Genomic DNA, 19,170 nt, shown 5'->3' with positions numbered 1-19,170 from the left:
CCACCAGGCGCCCCAGGGAGGTTTCCACTGGCCCTCAGGAGCTGCCCTTCCTTTGCAGCAGTGCCCTGAGGGAGCTGCAGTATCATCTCCTCAACATGGAGGCACAGCATCGCTGGGGGCTTCCCAGTAGGGTCCAGGCCTCACTGCATCAGTTTTTGCCACCTGCTCCAGGCCACATGCCAGCCAGACGCCTGCCCATCCCAGGTCACACAGCATCCAGCCACCTTCCCACTCCGGCCCACACAGCATCCAGCCACCCGCCCACCGGCGAGCCAGCCACTCACCTGCCCCGGGCCACGCTGCATCCAGCTGCCCGCACATGCCGGGCCACACACCAGCCAGCCGGCCACCCACCCACCCAGGCCACGCGCCAGCCAACCAAGCCCCATTCTAGTTCTACTTCAAGAAGGGCGACTGTGCGCCCTCCCTGCTGAGGATGCCCAGCACGGAGAAGCCAGAGGCCGCATCCCCCACCTCCAAGCTGCTCCCCAGGGCAGTCTGCCGGGGAGTAAGATGGCCATGCAATGCAGCCCTGGCTCCCCACAGTGGAATCTGATCTTGGAGCCCCTTGGAAAGGTGGGGCTGGGCACGGTGTGTGAGGGGGCAGCCTGCGGGCAGCCCATGAGCCAGCGGGGCCTGGATGGAACCCTGGGTCTGGTTGGAACCACCAGGCCGAGTGCCTCACCATGCCCGACCACACCTCAGTCCAGCCTGGGGGGCCAGAGCAGGGCTGCAACCTGCCAGCTCCACAAGGCATCTGCCTCTGGCAGCACCACAGAGCTGCCTGGAGCCACGACCGCCAGGACTCTAGAGCCCCCCCAGGACCCGACGGGACCGAGAGACCAGATCTGTGTCTCTGCCCCGCTCAGGGCAGTCCCGCGGCCATCAGCACCCCAGAGCCAGTCCCAGCCAGCAGCACCACAGTGGAGAGCCAGCCCCGCTGGCCAAGGTGCCAGGAGACACTGGCCTTAAGAGACTGTCCACATCTGTCCAGCAGGCCTGGGCCAAGCTGCGGGGCAGAGCCAGGCCCAGCCCCTCCCCCAGGAGATCGGGGGCCTCACCGGTGCACCCAGCCCCCAGCGGGTGCCCCCCCCAGGGCTAAGGTCTCCAGCAGATCCAAGCCCTCCCCAGGGAGCAGGGCTGAACTGGGCAGGCGAAGGGAGGAGCTGCCAGGGCACAAGGGCCCAGGCACCCTCCACCCCAGTGACCTGCTCTTCTGTTCTGGAGGCAAATAAACCCAGCTGGACCTGTGGCTGCATGGCATGACTTGTGCAGGGCACCACATGTGCCCATCCACCAGCTCTACCCAGGAGGAGACAGGCCACTGTATGCTGGGCGACTTCTGCCCCAGAGCTCCCGTTCCCTGGTTCACACCCCCCAGCTCCCTGGTCCCAGCAGCCATGGGGAAGGGGAAACCAGCAGTGTCCTCAGGCTGGGGATCCTAGGACTGCCGGCTACAGTGTTCTGATAGCAACCAGGGTTCGTAAGCTCCCCAGAGAGGCCACAAAGCATCATGCCCGACGTGGGCAGGGCCAGACACCCACCTACCCAGTGCCAGTTCTGCCCAGGGCCATCTCCCCACCGGCCACCAGGCGGCAGAGTTCCCTTGGCCCTGCCCAGCTGGGCACCCATCCACACCTCAATGGCACCGCGGAAGGGGAAGTGACACCCACCACTGGCACAGGGACAGTCACAGGGCTTCTGCTCCATTGCCGACCCAACACATTCAAACATCACAAGTCAGACCTCCCAGATCATGAGATTTTAAAATTATCTGGGGGATTCTTTTAATTTCCCTTATACAGAGTCACAAGCCCCAGTACTCAACAGCCCCATGCAGCTCTGGGCAGCGTGATACTGGGTCCAGCTCCGGCCTGTCCTTCTCGGGTGATTCCTCCCGGCCCAGGGCTGCTCCTGGCTCCTGTCCTGAGCTGTCCCCGATCAGGCCTGTTGTCCTCACTCCTCAGGCAAGTTCTCCCTGCTTCACTTTCCCAGGGCCTGCGGGCTGACTCTCTCTCTCCCTGGAGCGCCAGCGCTGACCCCTGGAGTTTCTTACTTTCCCCTCCCCCCATGGGAAAAAGATTTAAAGGGGCCATGCTCTCTAAACCCCAAAGGGGTTACACTAGTATCAGGTTTTCTTCAACCAGAGTCCTTGGATATTTGGGACTTCACTTTGTTTTGAATCTTGGAGCAGGTTTGCTTGAGTCACATTAATAGCTCTTTGAGAACTGATGACTTTGGGAGAGAAGCGGGCAAAACAACTAAAACTATTATGACCAACCCCTCAGCTGTCCTTCTCGGGCGATTCCTCCCAGCCCAGGGCTGCTCCTTGCTTCTGTCCTGGGCTGTCCCCGATCGGGCCTGTCCTCCTTACGCCTCGGGCAGGTTCTCCCTGCTTCATTTTCACAGGGCCTCCAGGCTGCCTCTCTCTTCCTGGAGCGCCAGCGCTGACCCCTGAAGTTTCTTTCTTTCCTCTCTCCCCTGGGAAAAAGATTTAAAGGGGCCATGTTCTCTAAACCCCAAAGGGGTTACACTAGTATCAGGTTTTCTTAAACCAGAGTCCTTGGATATTTGGGACTTCACTTTGTTTTGAATCTTGGTGCAGGTTTGCTTGAGTCACATTAATAGCTCTTTGAGAACTGATCACTTTGGGAGAGAAGCAGGGAAAACAACCAAAACTATTATGACCAGCCCCTCAGCTGTCCTTCTCGGGCGATTCCTCCCGGCCGAGTTCTGCTCCTGGCTCCTGTCCTGCGCTGTCCCCGATCAGATCGGGCCTGTCCTCCTCAGGTCTCAGGCAGGTTCTCCCTGCTTCACTTTCCCAGGGCCTGTGGGCTGCCCCTCTCTCTCCCTTGAGCGCCAGCGTGGCCCCCTGGAGATTCTTACTTTCCCCTCCCCCCCCGGGAAAAAGATTTAAAGGGCCATGCTCCCTAAACCCCAAAGGGGTTACACTAGTATCAGGTTTTCTTCAACCAGAGTCCTTGGATATTTGGGACTTCACTTTGTTTTCAATCTTGGTGCACGTTTGCTTGAGTCACATTAATAGCTCTTTGAGAACTGATGACTTTGGGAGACAAGCGTGTTGCCGGCACAGAGTGCCCGAGGGTGGCAACGGTTGAGTCCGTTGCCCGGTGTGCTTCGCATGCAATTAAACACACCAGGGTGGAGAAGTAACCAACTTTATTTGAGCTCAAATAAGACGCCTGGAGCCACACAGGACTCAGATCAAGCGCGCCAAACAAACAGCTTACCTAACTATTTATACTGGAACCAAAACTGATACACATTATAACATGATCTGTCACTCACACTGTCCCCACCCAAGGCCAAGTCTGCCTAGTAACAGTTCAGTTTCCCGCCCAAAGGTTAAATCTGCCCAGCAACTGAGGGAGTAGAAGTAGCCCCTCCCAACAAGGGCAATCTGAGGTCAAACATGGAGGAGTAAAACTCAAAATGGAGGAGCTGGTACACTATGGCTCAGAACAAGAGAACTTCATCGGCTCTCATGGCCTTCCATTCTCCCGAATTACCTGGGGTTATGCCAAGTGCGTCCCCAACAATCCCTCCTTTGAGAATACTCAAAAAGCTCCTGCTTGAGTCTTCTCATAAAATGATGACAGCACTTGGTTTAAATCTGGGTCTGGGGAATGCTGAAGGTGGCCAGCCATCAGCATAAGTGTGACAGAGGTTGTAGAACAAACCTTTCCCCATGATAACCTTACAACAGGTAAGTAACAGTAGAACAAGCAAACATAACACTACCCCTATTACCAAAAAGCAAATTAATTTTGAACCTATCTCACCAAGGTTAGGTAACCAACTAAAGAGAGTCAAAAAGGGAAGGCACCTGTTTCTGAGTTTTTCCACTGGTTAAGGGCTTGTTTAGAGACATATGTACAACATTAATTACAACTGAGAACACATACCCTACCTTGAGAGGGTAGGATATAGTTTAGGGTATATTAAATTTGCAGAGCCCTGAGCCAAAGCTGGTAGAGCTAAGAGCCGAGGCTCCTTTTAATGACTTATAGTCAGTCTATTTTTCTTACCAATTGGCTCTGAGGTGGCTTGCAGATACCTGCACTGCCTGGGAATTGTCAATTGCCACCATTCCATTACCTCTTTTCTAACTCATGAGAGAATTGTTAGCAGAGAAGTACACAAGCCCTTTTCTGTGTTCTGACCTAAGGTATTAAAGATAGTGGGGAATACATAGAACTGGCAGGTGCTCTCATTAGCAAACCAGATGCAATTGGCTGTTGCTTTTTGTTGAAGGTGGGTAAAACCAGAAGGACACCGGGAGGTACTACCTATAGCATAACAAGACTTGTATTCCCTTAATAGCAAATCATCCTTGGCAATGATTAGACCAGTTTCAGAGAATTACTTTTCAGGGCAACTTTGCTGTATAATAGGGGATTTGAGAACATATCCAGCAGTTGAAGAGATTAAATTTGCTGGCAAAAGCAAGCTTTAGGACCTCATACGTACTAATCATTAAATTGGGAGGATTGGAACCTCAACCAGCATACAGTTGGGCTGTAATTAGGGAAACCATAACTAAGAGCATGAAAAGTTCTCTACCAAGAGAAAATTTTAACAAAGCATACTGAGACTCATAATGTTTCCCTGAGGTGAGGAGTAAGGAACAAAACACTGTACACCCAGGGTCCAAAACCACAATAAACAGAGACTTATATAACCCAACACACTTAAGATAAGTAACCTGTTCCTCTTTTAAACCTCAAAGTCTTTTAAGCAGTAACTTCAGTCCAAAGTTCTTGTCGTCTGGGTTTCCAGAAGGCTGGACAGTCCATTGACCTGATAATGGAGATCTCCTTACTGCCTTAAGTTGGGAGTGGTGTATCCAGTTCTTATGTTCCTTAGCCTTGGCTATTGTGCAGGATACCGGCAGGACTGTTTGCGATCCCTTCCATCGTTCCTGCAGGAGTTCGCCCTTCCAGGTGCGAACGAGGACCGAGTCACCTGGCTGCAAGGAGTGGACAGGGGAATCCAGCGGAAGAGACTGCAAGTCTTTAATGTACCTGTGAAAAGAAAAGAGAAGAGAGAACAGCAGACAACGAGCACATATACTGAAACAACAAATTATTTCCAATATCTATTTCCTTGCCAGTACCAGAGTTCCATTCATAAGCCATGGTAGTCCCGACAAAATTTCAAAAGGCCTGAACCCTAACCTACCCTGGGGAAGAGCACAAAAACAGAGTAGGGAGAGTGGCAATACCTAGGGCCATCCTGTACTTTAGACTTTGACAGAGGAGTTCTCTTTTCTTTACTGGGTGATGTCTTGGAGAGTAGCATGCATTTCATCTGTTCAGCTGGTGGATTCCTGGCCTGTGTGTCACGAATGCTGGTGTATGTTGTTAGTTTCTTGGACTTTTCAGGACTCATTCCAGAACTTTGACCACAGTTACTCTTAAAGAATCGTTTCTTCCATAGGTCCACTTTCTTCTTCTTTTTAATCTTTTGCCGTATTCTTAGTTGCATTTCTGGAATGAACTGACCTTTTGACAATCTCTCTTTCCAGCCTTGGGCAGCAGAAGTGAAGAACTCATTGTTGAGTGCTGAGCCACTCATCCTCATCAAACCGTCTGCTCTGACTTGCCTGTCCACCTCGGGGAGCAGCAGTAGCAGCTGCTGCTGATAGTCTGTGGGTAGGACAGAGAACACATGCTTGTTGATCAGCGCCAGCAGATCTGTGTTCACTAAGATGGAGTCAGGTGTTTTCACATCAATTTCAGTGCATTTTGCCCTCTTTAGCTGCCTTGCATGGAATCTGTCAGATCTCTGGAATGATTTCTTCCTCAAATCTGGTGGGGAGTTATCAACCTTAACCGAAGGATAGGAACTGAAGGCAGAGTTCTGAGGACTGGCTGGTTGTTCATCTGACTGCCTTTCTTCTCGAGCAGGCTTAGCAAGTGTGGAGTTACTGGCTGCCTTCACAGTCTTCAATAGGCGATGTGGGTTTGAGAACACAGGCATACTTGTTCTGCGTTGCTGCCTCCGTTACTACTGCTTTGGGGCCTGCTTGGGTGTCTTCTTGCTGTGTTTCTGGGAAGTACATATAGTTGTACTCCAGGCTGTAAACATCGTGACGTGATGACATCAGAACCAATGGTTACCACTACTTGCTCCTTCCTTTTGAGGGAAACCTACTATAAAAACGATTGTCCTAAATAGTTAGCAATATGCTAAAAGCAAAAGTCATCTCTTCTGAGCCAGGAACTATAAGGTTTAAAAAGACTGCTGACAGGGTTTGGAGAGCCTGAATTCTAACTGCAAGAGGTCCTGTTGAGAAACTGCTGTGTGCCAGCTGTGTAGCTTCTAGAGAAGCAGCAGCAGCAGAACCAGGTCCATGGTTACCAAGAGCTTTCACTGGCTGTTGAAGAACCAGAGGTGATGGTGCTGCAGGGGGGGCTCACTTGGATCACCCCAGCATATCCTGCTCTCCTTTGTCCATTCTTCTGTACTAGCAGAATGGAGTGTTTCAGGCCTGCAGCCCTCCTTTGGCCGTTCACAATAGTGCTGCTGCCAACGATGTACCACTCACAACTTGTCTCCAGAAGAGGTTAATTCTTTAAGTTTCTCAATTTTCTTTTCAAATCCTTGCTTCTTCCTGCTTCCTTTTTCAGGGCATCCCGCTTAGAGGATGATTTTCCCGGTCTTTATATGCTTTTGAGGCTTGTTAAATCTCTGTTTCTAGCCTGAAGCATTGCTTGAGGTCTGATCATGAACTTTAATGTGTCTTCACTGATATTTCCAGTTTCCTCTTTTCCCTCTGTATTCTAGCAAAAGGGTGGCTGGGCTAAGGGAAGGACAGGGCTGCAGAGTAACTTCGGGTTCTCCAGGAGCTTGGTTTAAAGGCAAGAAGTTAGGTCCACAGCAGCTTAACCCTCCTTTTGTCCTCCCTCTCAAAGGAAATCTGTTGAATGGAGTGCAGACCGAAATCATGAAGTCATCAGTATACATGGGTTTAGGACAAAAGAGTTCAGAATCTTAACCTATTCGTTACCCTTCCATAGGTACAAGATGGGAGTATTCCAAGCTGACTGACATTTCCCTGATACCATTTGAAGCGTTATTATCCAGGAGTAAAATGCAGGGTGGCACTTTACACTGTACAGTATATTTACAGAGCACTTTCCATTTCTTTCTTCTTCCATTTCTTTCTTAAACAACATCACATTCTCTGTCCTTCTTACAACATACAATATACCTTCATGCCTACTTCCAAAACTGTCTTTCTTATTTTCACACAAACCAAACAACTTTCCTTTTCCATTCTCTATCACTACTCTTTGCTCTTCACTCAAACCTTCTGCAACATGCTTAAAACCTTCAGCTCTTATTCACACAGTTCTCTTTTCAGTAGTCTAGGACATACTCAAGCAATTTGACTTGCTGCCTTGCTTTAGAATTTACTACAAAATCCATCTATGAATTTGTCCACCTGCACTTTTACTTGGGGTTCCAGAGGTGGAATAGTCTGGTTCCCAATCCTCTACTTTCATCATAGAGATGGGTCTTTCGTTGGGACACTCGTTTTTCCAGTGTCCCTGCTTTTGGCATAAGGCACACTGATTTCGGCCTAGATGCCTTTCTTGTGAGCCAGGACGATTTCGCCCACGGTTTTCCATTCCCCGGCCTCGGCCGCAGCCCTGCGGTAGGCTCCCTCTGCCCGCTTGCACTGTAGCAAACATCATTTCCGCCTGCCTCTTTTTCTTTTCTTTCTCCCTGAGGGCATAGGTATCATCCCAGTGGTCCTTGGGGTTCCACTGGGGATCTGCTAAGGGGACCACTCCTACGGGGTCTGGAACATTAGCTGGGTTCCCTTCATATCTCCACTGTGCCTCCTCCCTTGCCTTGGGACTAGCTTGATTCCGCTCAATCTCAGAAATTAAAGTTCTTAGGAGGACCTGACAATTATGAATCAAGTGTTCAAGATTTGCTAGGCATTCTAAGCTTACAGGATCAGACTGTAATTGGGTAGACACTTGCCTGGTGGTAGCTTGCTGCGCTTCAATTTCTGGCCTAGTAATCGCGACTTCAGTAACAAGGGGAGATAGGCCCGTATCCAAGATGGCTGACCTGTTCTGTCTATCCAAGATGGCCACCCTATCCTGACTATGCAACCCCTCACAAGATGGCTGACTATGTGTTACCTCAGTAAGTGGCGGAGCTGTGACTGAACAAGATGGCTGCATGGTAGTGGCGGAAGGGGACACTGGCTCTGGCATTACAGCTCTTAGGGGATTTTCAGTCACTACAGAAACGCTGACTGGTGCTCCAGTCACAACCAAATTACAAGCAGACAACAAATCAGACCTACTCCTTAACAACATAAACAACAATACATACATACACTCTTCCCATTTACCAGCACGCTGACAAAACAACAGCAATTGCAAGATTGTGTTGTAATTAAGGGATCCTCCGGGTGGCCACCTCTCCTGTTCCTCGAGTTGATACTGAGGCCAGTCAACTGTACAAAGCTTCCTCAATTGACCTTTAGTGATCACATTTGACTTAAAGATCTTCCACCACCTGAGAATGCATTCTAGCGGAGTACAACACTGTACCTTCTGCCCCACACCATGCCCTTGACCCATTGTATGCCTCTAATCCCGGGGAAGCCAATGGGAATTACAACGACTGGGCGTCCCCAGCCTCGGGCAACCACTCCAGATAGCCTAGGACACCAAAAGGTAAAAGAATCAGGAATAAACCAGACTGGTCTTACCTTGTCCAAGGGGGACCGGACCAAGACCGTTGTACAACCCCGCGATCTGGAGGGACCGGTTCTCTACTGCTGTCTACCTTCCATAGGGGAACCGATCTACCCTAACTCCCTCTTACTTCTCCACTATACGATTGCGTTGCACCGTTGTGTCCTCCGAGGTCGGCCTGACGCGTCTCTGCCGAGGCCCCCGGTAAACTCACCGGTGCCAGGTGGGTGTCGGCCGCGACCACTGGCCGTCGGCCGTCAGAGGAGTCCGGGCAAGGCACAATTTTGCCTCGAGCCCCACGTTGGGCGCCAAAAACTCTTGCTGGCACAGAGTGCCCGAGGATGGCAATGGTTGGGTCCGTTGCCCGGTGTGCTTCGCATCCAATTAAACACACCAGGGTGGAGAAGTAACCAACTTTATTTGAGCTCAAATAAGATGCCTGGAGCCACACAGGAATCAGATCAAGCGCGCCAAACAAACAGCTTACCTAACTATTTATACTGGAACCAAAACTGATACACATTATAACATGATCTGTCACTCACACAGTCCCCACCCAAGGCCAAGTCTGCCTAGTAACAGTTCAGTTTCCCGCCCAAAGGTTAAATCTACCCAGCAACTGAGGGAGTAGAAGTAGCCCCTCCCAACAAGGGCAATCTGAGGTCAAACATGGAGGAGTACAACTCAAAATGGAGGAGCTGGTACACTATGGCTCAGAACAAGAGAACTTCATCGGCTCTCATGGCCTTCCATTCTCCCGAATTACCTGGGGTTATGCCAAGTGCGTCCCCAACAAGCAGGCAAAACAACCAAAACTATTATGACCAACCCCTCAGCTGTCCTTCTCGGGCGATTCCTCCCGGCCCAGGGCTGCTCCTGGCTCCTGTCTTTGGCTGTCCCCGATTGGGCCTGTCCTCCTCAGGGAGGTTCTCTCTGCTTCACTTTCCGATGGCCTGCGGGCTGCCCCTCTCTCTCCCTGGAGCGCCAGCGCTGTCCCCTGGAGTTTCTTACTTTCCCCTCCCCCCTGGGAAAACGATTTAAAGGGGCCATGCTCTCTAAGCCCAAAAGGGGTTTCACTAGTATCAGGTTTTCTTCAACCAGAGTCCTTGGATATTTGGGACTTCACTTTGTTTTGAATCTTGGAGCAGGTTTGCTTGAGTCACATTAATAGCTCTTTGAGAACTGATGACTTTGGGAGAGAAGCGGGCAAAACAATCAAAACTATTATGACCAACCCCTCAGCTGTCCTTCTCGGGCAATTCCTCCCGGCCCAGAGCTGCTCCTGGCTCCTGTCTTCGGCTATTCCCGATCGGGCCTGTCCTTCTCAGGCAGATTCTCTCTGCTTCACTTTCCCAGGGCCTGCGGGCTGCCTCTCTCTCTCCCTGGAGCGCCAGCCCTGTCCCCTGGAGTTTCTTACTTTCCCCTCCCCCTGGGAAAGAGATTTAAAGGGGCCATGCTCCCTAAACCCCAAAGGGGTTAAACTAGTATCAGGTTTTCTTCAACCAGAATCCTTGGATATATGAGACTTCACTTTGTTTTGAATCTTGGTGCAGGTTTGCTTGAGTCACATTAATAGCTCTTTGAGAACTGATGACTTTGGGAGAGAAGTGGGAAAAACAACCAAAACTATTATGACCAACCCCTCAGCTGTCCTTCTCGGGCGATTTCTCCCGGCTCAGAGCTGCTCCTGGCTGCTGTTGTGGGCTGTCCCGGATCGGGCCTGTCCTCCTCAGGCAGGTTCTCCCTGCGTCACTTTCCCAGGGCCTGCGGGCTGCCTCTCTCTCTCCCTGGAGCGCCAGCACTGTCCCCTGGAGTTTCTTACTTTCCCCTCCCCCCTGGGAAAGCGATTTAAAGGGGCCATGCTCTCTAAACCCCAAAGGGGTTACACTGGTATCAGGTTTTCTTGTACCAGAGTCCTTGGATATTTGGGACTTCACTTTGTTTTGAATCTTGGTGCAGGTTTGCTTGAGTTACATTAGTAGTAATAAGCTCGATAGTATTCATCACCATACAAATTTTGACAGGTTTCCACGCCCCTTTTACGGCTTATGTCCTGCCTTTCCACCCCCCGTTACCGTTGGCGCAAGAGTGTGGCGCTGTCGGCCATTTTGAAAAAAGTGTGAGGTTAAAAATTTGCTAAAAAAGGCATTAAAAGTATTCAATACCAATGTAGGTTAAGAAAAAACGAGGTTTAAAAGGAAAATTGACAAAGGCAGAGCCTGTTTGGGAGGCCCTGGGTAAAAACTATTGACTACCCGTGTAGGTTAAGAAAAAAGCTTTTAATATTATTAAATTTAAAAGAAAAATTGCCTGTGCAGTAAGCACAGGGTAAAAACTCTATAAAAAAGTGGCTAAGAAAAATACAATAAAGCTCTGGGTAAAATAAAAAAAAAAGAGAAATTTTTTACCTTTGCAGTCTTTTTGTAAATGAGGCAGCTTTTCTGGTTTAACCCTAGTAAATAAAACACATTAAAACTAGTTAATACGAATGTAGGTTAAGAAAAAAACGAGATTTAAAAGGAAAATTGATTGATAAGCACAGGATAAAAAAGCATTGACTACCCGTGTAGGTTAAAAAAAAACGTTAAAAACTAGGTTTAAAAGGAAAATTGACTGTGTAGTAAGCACATGGCCAAAAACTATAAAGCGGTACTAAAAAAAAGCATTTAAAAAACTAGGTTTAAAAAAAGAATTGACAAAGGCAAAAACCTGTTTGGTAAGCACAGCATAAAAACTCTATAAAAAAGTGGCTAAGAAAAATACAATAAAGCTTAGGGTAAAATCAAAAAAATGTTTACCTTTGCAGTCTTTTTGTAAAACGAGGTAGCTTTTTTGGTTTAACCCTAGTAAATAAAACACATTAAAACTAGTTAGGTTAAAAAAGCATTTTAAAACTAGGTTTAAAAGGGAAATTAGCTAAAGCAAAACCTGTTTAGTAAGCACATGGTCAAAAACTATAAAGGGGGTACTAAAAAAGAAAATTGACAAAGGCAAAGTCTGTTTGGTAAGCACGAGGTAAAAAAGCATTGAAACTATTCAATATCAGTGTAGATTAAGAAAAAAGAGAGGTGAAAAGAAAAAAGAGCACCTGGTAAAATCAGAAGGAGAGAGAGAGAGAGAGAGAAGCAGGCAAAGTCTGTTTAGTAAGCACAGGGTAAAAAAGTGAACAGAATCAGGGTGGGTTAAAAGAAAAAACAAGCCAAGAAAAGGAGGAAAAATGTCCTCTTTGCAAAGAGCACACGGTTGAGTCACAGAGAGAGAGACTTTTTACCTTTGCAGTTTTTCTGTAAAATGAGGCAGCTTTCCTGGTTCAAACCCTCTCAGGCTTGTTATCACTGCCTTTGGATCGGACCAATCAGAGGTGGTTTTACAACAGCGTCATAGAATTCATTTTCCTGAACCAATCCTAGTGTCACAAGATTTTAAGCAAGAGCCAACCCTGCCCTTCTTTTACCCACCCCCCTTTTCTTTTTTTTTTCCTTTTAACTGTTTTTTTCTTATCTAAAGAAACAGACCCCCCGCATTTTTTGCCATGTATCCCTTTTACAAAGGACTTTTTTTATAAAAGTTAAAACCATAAGGTTTTAGTAGTACATTATTTTTAACACGTTAAAGTTACCTTACGTTTTGCAAAGAAATAAAACACATTTTTGTATGTGTTGTAATAAAAAAAAGCAGGCAGAAGCACCCCAGGTTTTTAGTAACAAACAATTTATAAACTCCTTATTTTGTAAACCACTGAATTAGAAAGACAAAGAAGCAAAGTGCCTGTTAGCAAACAGACTTTTTGCGAGTTAGCGGATTAGCGATAAGAAGGCTGCTGCTGACCCGTGCTTTTTAACAAGTTACATTAAGTTTTGCAAAGGGATAAGGATTCGAAAAGACAACCCTTTTGTATGTGTTGTAATAAAAAAAGCAGGCAGAAGCACCCTAGGTTTTTAGTAACAAACGGTTTAGGTTGCTTCTTTCCCCGCTTTTTAACAAAGAGAGGTGAAAGGCTTTTAAGGGAATAAACACTTGAAAAGACAGGCCTAAATGAAGACACACTTTTTTATTTACCATCCCCTTAACACAAGTGTTTTAGTAAAAAAAAGAGCTGACAAAAACACCCCGGGGGTTTTTAGTAACAAACAGTTTATAAACCCTTTATTTTGTAAACCACTGAATTAGAAAGACAAAGATGCAAAGCGCCTGTTAGCAAAGCAGACTTTTTGCGGGTTAGCGGATTAGAGATAAGAAGGCTGCTGCTGACCCATGCTTTTTAACAAGTTACATTAAGTTTTACAAAGGGATAAGGACTCGAAAAGACAATCCTTTTGTATGTGTTGTAATAAAAAATTATGCAGAAGCACCCTAGGTTTTTTAGTAACAGGCGGTTTATAGTTCCCATATTTTGTAAACCAGTGGATTAGAGAGAAGAAGAAGATTGCTTTTTTCCCCACTTTTTAACAAATAAAGGTGAAAAGGAATAAAACACTTGAAAAGACAAGCCTACCCGAAGACCCATAGCCTTTATTTAGGCATCGGTGTTTTAATAACATGTAAGTGTGCAAAAACAGTTTAGGGCAATAAAACTAATGTGTTGTAACAAAAAAAGGTTTGTTTTTTTTTTAATTTTAGGCTAACCCGGGCCATTTTAAAGTAAAAACAGCAGGCTTTTGCAGCAGCTGTTAGCAAAAACAGCCTCTGTAAGTCAGTAAATTAAAACTAAAAAGAACAAAACATAACAAGGTCTTCTTTTAGAGCAAAAGAACGCCAAAAACAGGTATTAAAAAGCATAGTAACTTACTTACTATCAAAACTAAGCTTTTTAACCATTAAAGTTTAAAAGCTAAAGTGTGTAGCCAAAAACCTTCCCGCCTTTTTTTAAAAACCAACTAAGACAAACCCCCCTCCGCTCTTATCTAAACAGCCAGAGCCTTTGGCTTTTTTTTTTTTTACCCTGTAACAAAAGCTAAATACCATTTTAAAATGTGTTTTTTAAAGTAATACCTAATTTTTTTAACTTACTAACAATGTAAAATAAGTTTTGTAAAAGTTTAACGTAGTTTATTTTTAAATTAGCAGTTTTGTTTTAAAAACCAAGGCCATAAAACAAATTAAAAAAATACAGGTTGCAGTTTTTAAAAACTTTTTGGTTACAAAGGTGTAAATGGGTATATTACCATTTACAAAGGCTTTTTATTAACTGTTTAAACACATTTACTATAAAAAAAAACATTTTTAGCCATTAAAGCTAAAGTATATAGGCACCCCCCAACCCACACCCGCCTTTTTTCCTAGAAAAATGCCCTTTACACACCCTGTTTTTTTAAAGAAACGCCTTTTTAAATATTAATTTTGGGGGGTGGGGGGCAAAACCTTTTTTTTAAAAAAACAGGTTTAAACCTATAAATAGGGGGACAAAAAAACTAAACAAGGCTGTTAAAGAAATATTGCTAATACAAGACTTCTACCGTTATGGGGAGCAACAACATGGTAAGAAACGTTACTATGATTTGTGTGGGCCGCCAAGGTATTACACCAGCGTTATGCTTAGTTAAAAGGCAATATTTTTTTTTAAATAGGACGAGGCCTTTTTTCTTGACATTCCAGATGCCGCGCTAGAAGCTTTAAATTTTGGTAAGCTAATTAATATGCTACACAAGTATAATTTATTTTTAAGAAAAAAGGTTTTAAAAAATTTTATTTTTTTAATTTAGAACAAGATGGAAGTCAAAACCACCCAATTGGTTTTCCTGAAATTACAGAAGAAAGTGTGAACTGTTTTTTAAATATGTGTTTTTTAAAAGAAAAACCTGTTGTTGGAAATAGTGTGCATTTTTAGGGGCTTGTTTGTTATTGTTAGGAAAAAAAACCCTTAAAGGTTTTACTGTACAAAAGTTGCCGTTGTACCGCCCCAGGGTGGTGTAAGCTAAAAGAGCGCTTTATTTTGTACATTGTATTTAAACGCGGTTTTTAGCCCCCCTTACTGCAAAAACGTTTTTAAAATATATATATTTGGGGAACATGTTTGTTGTTGTTAGTAAAAAAACCCGTGCTAAAAAACATTTTGTTTATGTGTATCGGCAGACTTATCAAGCGTTATTCCTCAAGAAGAAATGTTGAAGGGGAGCGCGCTTAAAGGGGCCAAGAAATTTCCCTCTGAGGCAGCTGCAGTTGGAAGCAAGGGTATTAAGCACACCGATTTTGAACAGCCCTGCGCGTCCAAATCCCTTATTGCACAAAGCCAGCAACCTTTAAAGAGGGGCAAAAAATTTCCCTCTGAGGCAGCTGCAGTTGGAAGCAAGGGTATTAAGCACACCAATTTTGAACAGCCCTGCATGTCCAAATCCCTTATTGCACAAAACCAGCCGGCCTTAAAAAAGGCCAAAAAGTCTGCCTCTAAAACAGCATCCGTTTTCAGGGCGGGGGGAAAGGGGCTCAGGCCCCCCGCTTTTGAACCGCCCAAAGCTACCTCTACAACTTCCAGAAACCATGGTAAGCGAGGCAAAGGAGTTAAAGCCCCTAGTTTTCAACAGACCTATGCCTCCCCGACCCAAAATAAATTAGCTTTAAAAAAGGTAAAGACAAACAACTCTGTAGAAGCAACCGTGTTTAGGGGTGGGTTTGAGCAGGGTGAAGAAGTTAACCCCCCGGCTTTTGGGACCCGCAAAACCCTTGCTACAAATAACAATCTTCCTGTGGGGCTGGCCGCATCAGTTGCTGCTTGTAACGAGCTGTTTAGTGTTTGTACATCTTTAAAGCGTTTAATAGATAAAAAGTTTTCAAAGCTAATTCTTGAGGTGTTTCAAAAACAAAATTTTCCAGAAGAAAGGGTGGTTTTAGACCAAAAAATAGCAGATACCCGGGCACTAATTGAAAAGGTGCAAAGCGCGTTGAAGGGGAAAGGAAGAGTGTGACTAAACATGAAACCTAAAAATGTAAAGAGGGGTTGGAAAAAAAAATGGAAAAAATCTAAAATATTAAGAAGGCTTTTGGCCAAAAAAATAAAAAAAGCCAAAGCTATTTTAAAAAACAACCCCCCAACCAAGAAAGGGAAATAGACCCTCCCACCCCTTCTTCTTCTGAAGGTCCAGATTCCCCCGCTCCTGATACACCACCACAGGTGTATTTGGAGCGTGTAAGACACTGGATAAGACCCCGAAGAGAGTTTAACGCTTATGAATATTTTCAAGAATTTCGTTTTGCTAATTTGGACAGAGTAACGGGGTTCACAGAAGCCATGGCGGCCATCGACATCGCTATTCAAAATTTGCTAGATGATATTAATAATCAGGTGGGCCCTGAAGATTTTGTACAGCTACGCTTAGATGCCCCGGGGCTAAATCACCGCTTTTTTCTTTACGGAGGCCTTGGGAAAATTTAAATGCCGTAGATTTTTTAAATAACATCATTAATGTGTTGCAAAGTAACGCAGAGATTGTGGGGTCCGGAACTTTACGCCTGGTTGTTACAATTATTAGAAACAGTGTTGGTGGAGTTGGGTCTGTAAGACCCCTAAAAACTATTACGTACAGTAAAATTATTGAAAAAAAAAGAAAACATTTAATTGATTTAAATAATCAGGGTAACAACCTGTGTTTTGCCGGTAGCGTGCTGGGTCTTTTATCAGATAAAAAACTTATAGATGCCCAGCTGTTAGAGGAGGCCAAACACCTTCATCAGGAGTTGGGGTTTTCGGACCAAAAAATGATTAGCTTGACAGATGTGAGCTCTTTCGAAGAGCGCTTGGGGGTAGCTATTACCGTTATGTATTATGAAAATGGAAATTGGTGTTTTTTTACAACGGGGGGTGTACAGCATTCCCAAACTCTTTTTGTTTTGTTACATAACAAACATTATTACGGCATTTTAAATATTAAAGCCTTTATAGGTGCCCCGTATTTGTGCAACCACTGTTACGCTCGCTATAGCCACAAACACCAGCACGCCTGTAAAAACCACTGCCGTACGTGTAATAGCGCCGAGTGCCTCAAAGTGGCCGGTGAAAAAAAAAGATGCCCCAGCTGTAAGCTATTTTGCAGGTCTGACGCCTGTTTAGAAAGGCACAGCGCTTTGGCGACCAGCGGTAAAGTTGATTGTAAAAACAGAAGTTTTTGCGATAAGTGTGGCTTCTACATGGTTAAAAATCACAAGTGTACAAGCAAAAAGTGTCCCCAGTGCTATCAAAAAACTGACAACATAGAGGGTCACGAGTGTTATATGCGTAATATTTGGTCTCCAGAAGAGGGAAAGGATTATGTGTTTTATGATTTTGAATGTATGCAAGAAACGGGGGTACACGTGCCAAATTATGTTTATGCTTTGCATTTAAATAAAGAAACTAGCTGGGAATTTAAGGGGGAAGAATGCATTAGCGAGTTTGTTTTAACCTTTGTAGACAAGCGCTTTAAGGGATACACTTTTATTGCTCATAACGCTAAAGGTTACGATAGTTATTTTATTCTTAGGCAGTTAATTAAAGAAAAAACGGCTGTTAGCACCGTAACGCAAGGGGGAAAACTTATTTGAGTGACGGTGGTAAACTTAAACATTAAATTTATAGATTCTTTAAATTTTCTCCCCATGAAACTTAGCAAGTTACCCAAAGCTATGGGGTTTGAAGAAGCGAAGGGGTACTTTCCGCACTTTTTTAACACCGTTAAAAATCAAAACTATGTGGGACCTATGCCCGAAATAGAGTACTTTGGAGTAGACTACATGATGCCTGAAGAAAAAAAGGAATTTTTAAACTGGTACCAGCACAATCGCCAAAACAGCTTTGATCTTCAAAAAGAACTACGCTATTGTCAAAAAGATGTTGAAATTTTGCGAGAGGCTTGCGACCAGTTCAGAAACGAAGTTATAAAAATGACAGAAAAGCAAATTGTTAAAAACCCCAGAAAGGATAATGAGGAGGTGGTTACTAAGTGTATAGATCCCTTTCAGCACCTCACATTAGCCTCGATTTGCATGGCCATGTACCGGTTTAATTTTTTAAAACCGCAAACCATAGCCCTTTTGCCGTTAGACAATTACCACAAACAGCAGAAGAGATATTCCACGCCGGCCATTCAGTGGTTGATGTACATAGCCCACACTGAGAATATTTACATTCAACACGCTTTGCAGGGTGGCGAGTTTAAAACGGGGTCCTATTTTTTGGACGGTTACGCTGTTATAGCTGGTAAACCCATGGCCTTTGAATTTAACGGGTGTTTTTTTCACGGGTGCCCCATCTGCTATTGCGAAAATGATTACAACCCGTTGCTTAAGGCTACCTACGGACAGCTGTACAACCGAACCATCATTAAGGCTGAATTTTTAAAAAGCCAGGGGTTTGGGGTAAGGACCGTGTGGGAACACGAGTGGCAGGCTATGCTAGCAAACGATAACTGGATGGAAAATTTTTTACGAGAAAAAAAGCTGCCACAGCCTTTGGTTCCTAGAGACACCCTTTACGGTGGTAGAACAAACGCCATTTGCCTTTATTACAAACCGCAGCCCGGGGAGCAGGTTCATTACTATGATTTTACCAGCCTCTACCCTTTTGTTAACAAAACTAAACAATACCCTGTGGGACACCCCGTTATTGTGTATGAGGGTTTTGGGGATATCTGCCAGTACTTTGGCATTGCCAAGGTTAAAGTGTACCCTCCAAGAGGTTTGTATTTTCCCGTGTTACCATACAGGGTTGATGGTAAACTAATGTTTCCCCTGTGCGCCCTTTGTGCAAAAACAAAACAAAAGGACCCCTGCAGGCACAGTCAGGAGGAGAGGGCTTTAACAGGGACTTGGTGCACAATAGAGTTGGTGGAGGCTTTAAACAAAGGGTACAGAATCGCTGAAATTTATGAAGTCTGGCATTTTAACCGCTCTTCAGATGCCCTGTTTTCAGACTACATTAAAACACACCTAAGACAAAAACAAGAGGCCTCGGGGTTCCCTCACTGATGTACGGACAAGTTTAAAAAAGAACAGTACGTTAAAGAGTACCGTGAAAAAGAAGGTGTGTGTCTGCGTCTAAACAAAATTAAGGTAAACCCCGCAAAAAGACAAATCTCAAAGCTGTTTTTAAATTCCTTGTGGGGAAAATTTGGTCAGCGAACAAATTTGACTAACACTAGTATAGTAACGGACCCCGACGAGCTCTTCAAGTACGTTTTTGTACCTTATTACGATGTGTCATCGTGCGAGTTTATCGATGATGACACAGCCGTAGTGTCTTGGAAGTACGCAAAAGAACACTGCACCCATTCCAGCAACACTAACGTGTTTATAGCGTGCTTTACCACCGCTTATGCCCGGTTAGAGCTCTACCGCTTGTTAGATCATTTACAGCAGCGGTGTCTTTATCATGATATGGATTCTGTAATTTTTGTAAGTAAAGAAGGGGAGTGGAATCCACCCCTAGGGGATTATTTAGGAGATTTAACTAGCG

At 45.2% G+C, this 19,170-nt stretch overlaps 1 long non-coding RNA gene across 1 annotated transcript; it reads left to right on the top strand.

Moving 5' to 3' along the window:
- Positions 1-13,967: 13,967 nt before the first annotated feature.
- LOC127048902 (uncharacterized) lies at positions 13,968-14,477 on the top strand. Its single transcript, XR_007773802.1, has 3 exons — positions 13,968-14,225; positions 14,315-14,369; positions 14,450-14,477. It is a non-coding gene; the product is annotated as an uncharacterized LOC127048902 (long non-coding RNA).
- The last annotated feature ends 4,693 nt before the right edge of the window (positions 14,478-19,170 follow it).

Source organism: Gopherus flavomarginatus, chromosome 4, assembly GCF_025201925.1.
Source record: "Gopherus flavomarginatus isolate rGopFla2 chromosome 4, rGopFla2.mat.asm, whole genome shotgun sequence".
Classification (NCBI taxonomy): Eukaryota; Metazoa; Chordata; order Testudines; family Testudinidae; genus Gopherus; species Gopherus flavomarginatus.
The sequence above is the reverse complement of the archived record's forward strand: the minus strand, read 5'-3'. Positions and strand labels throughout refer to the sequence as shown.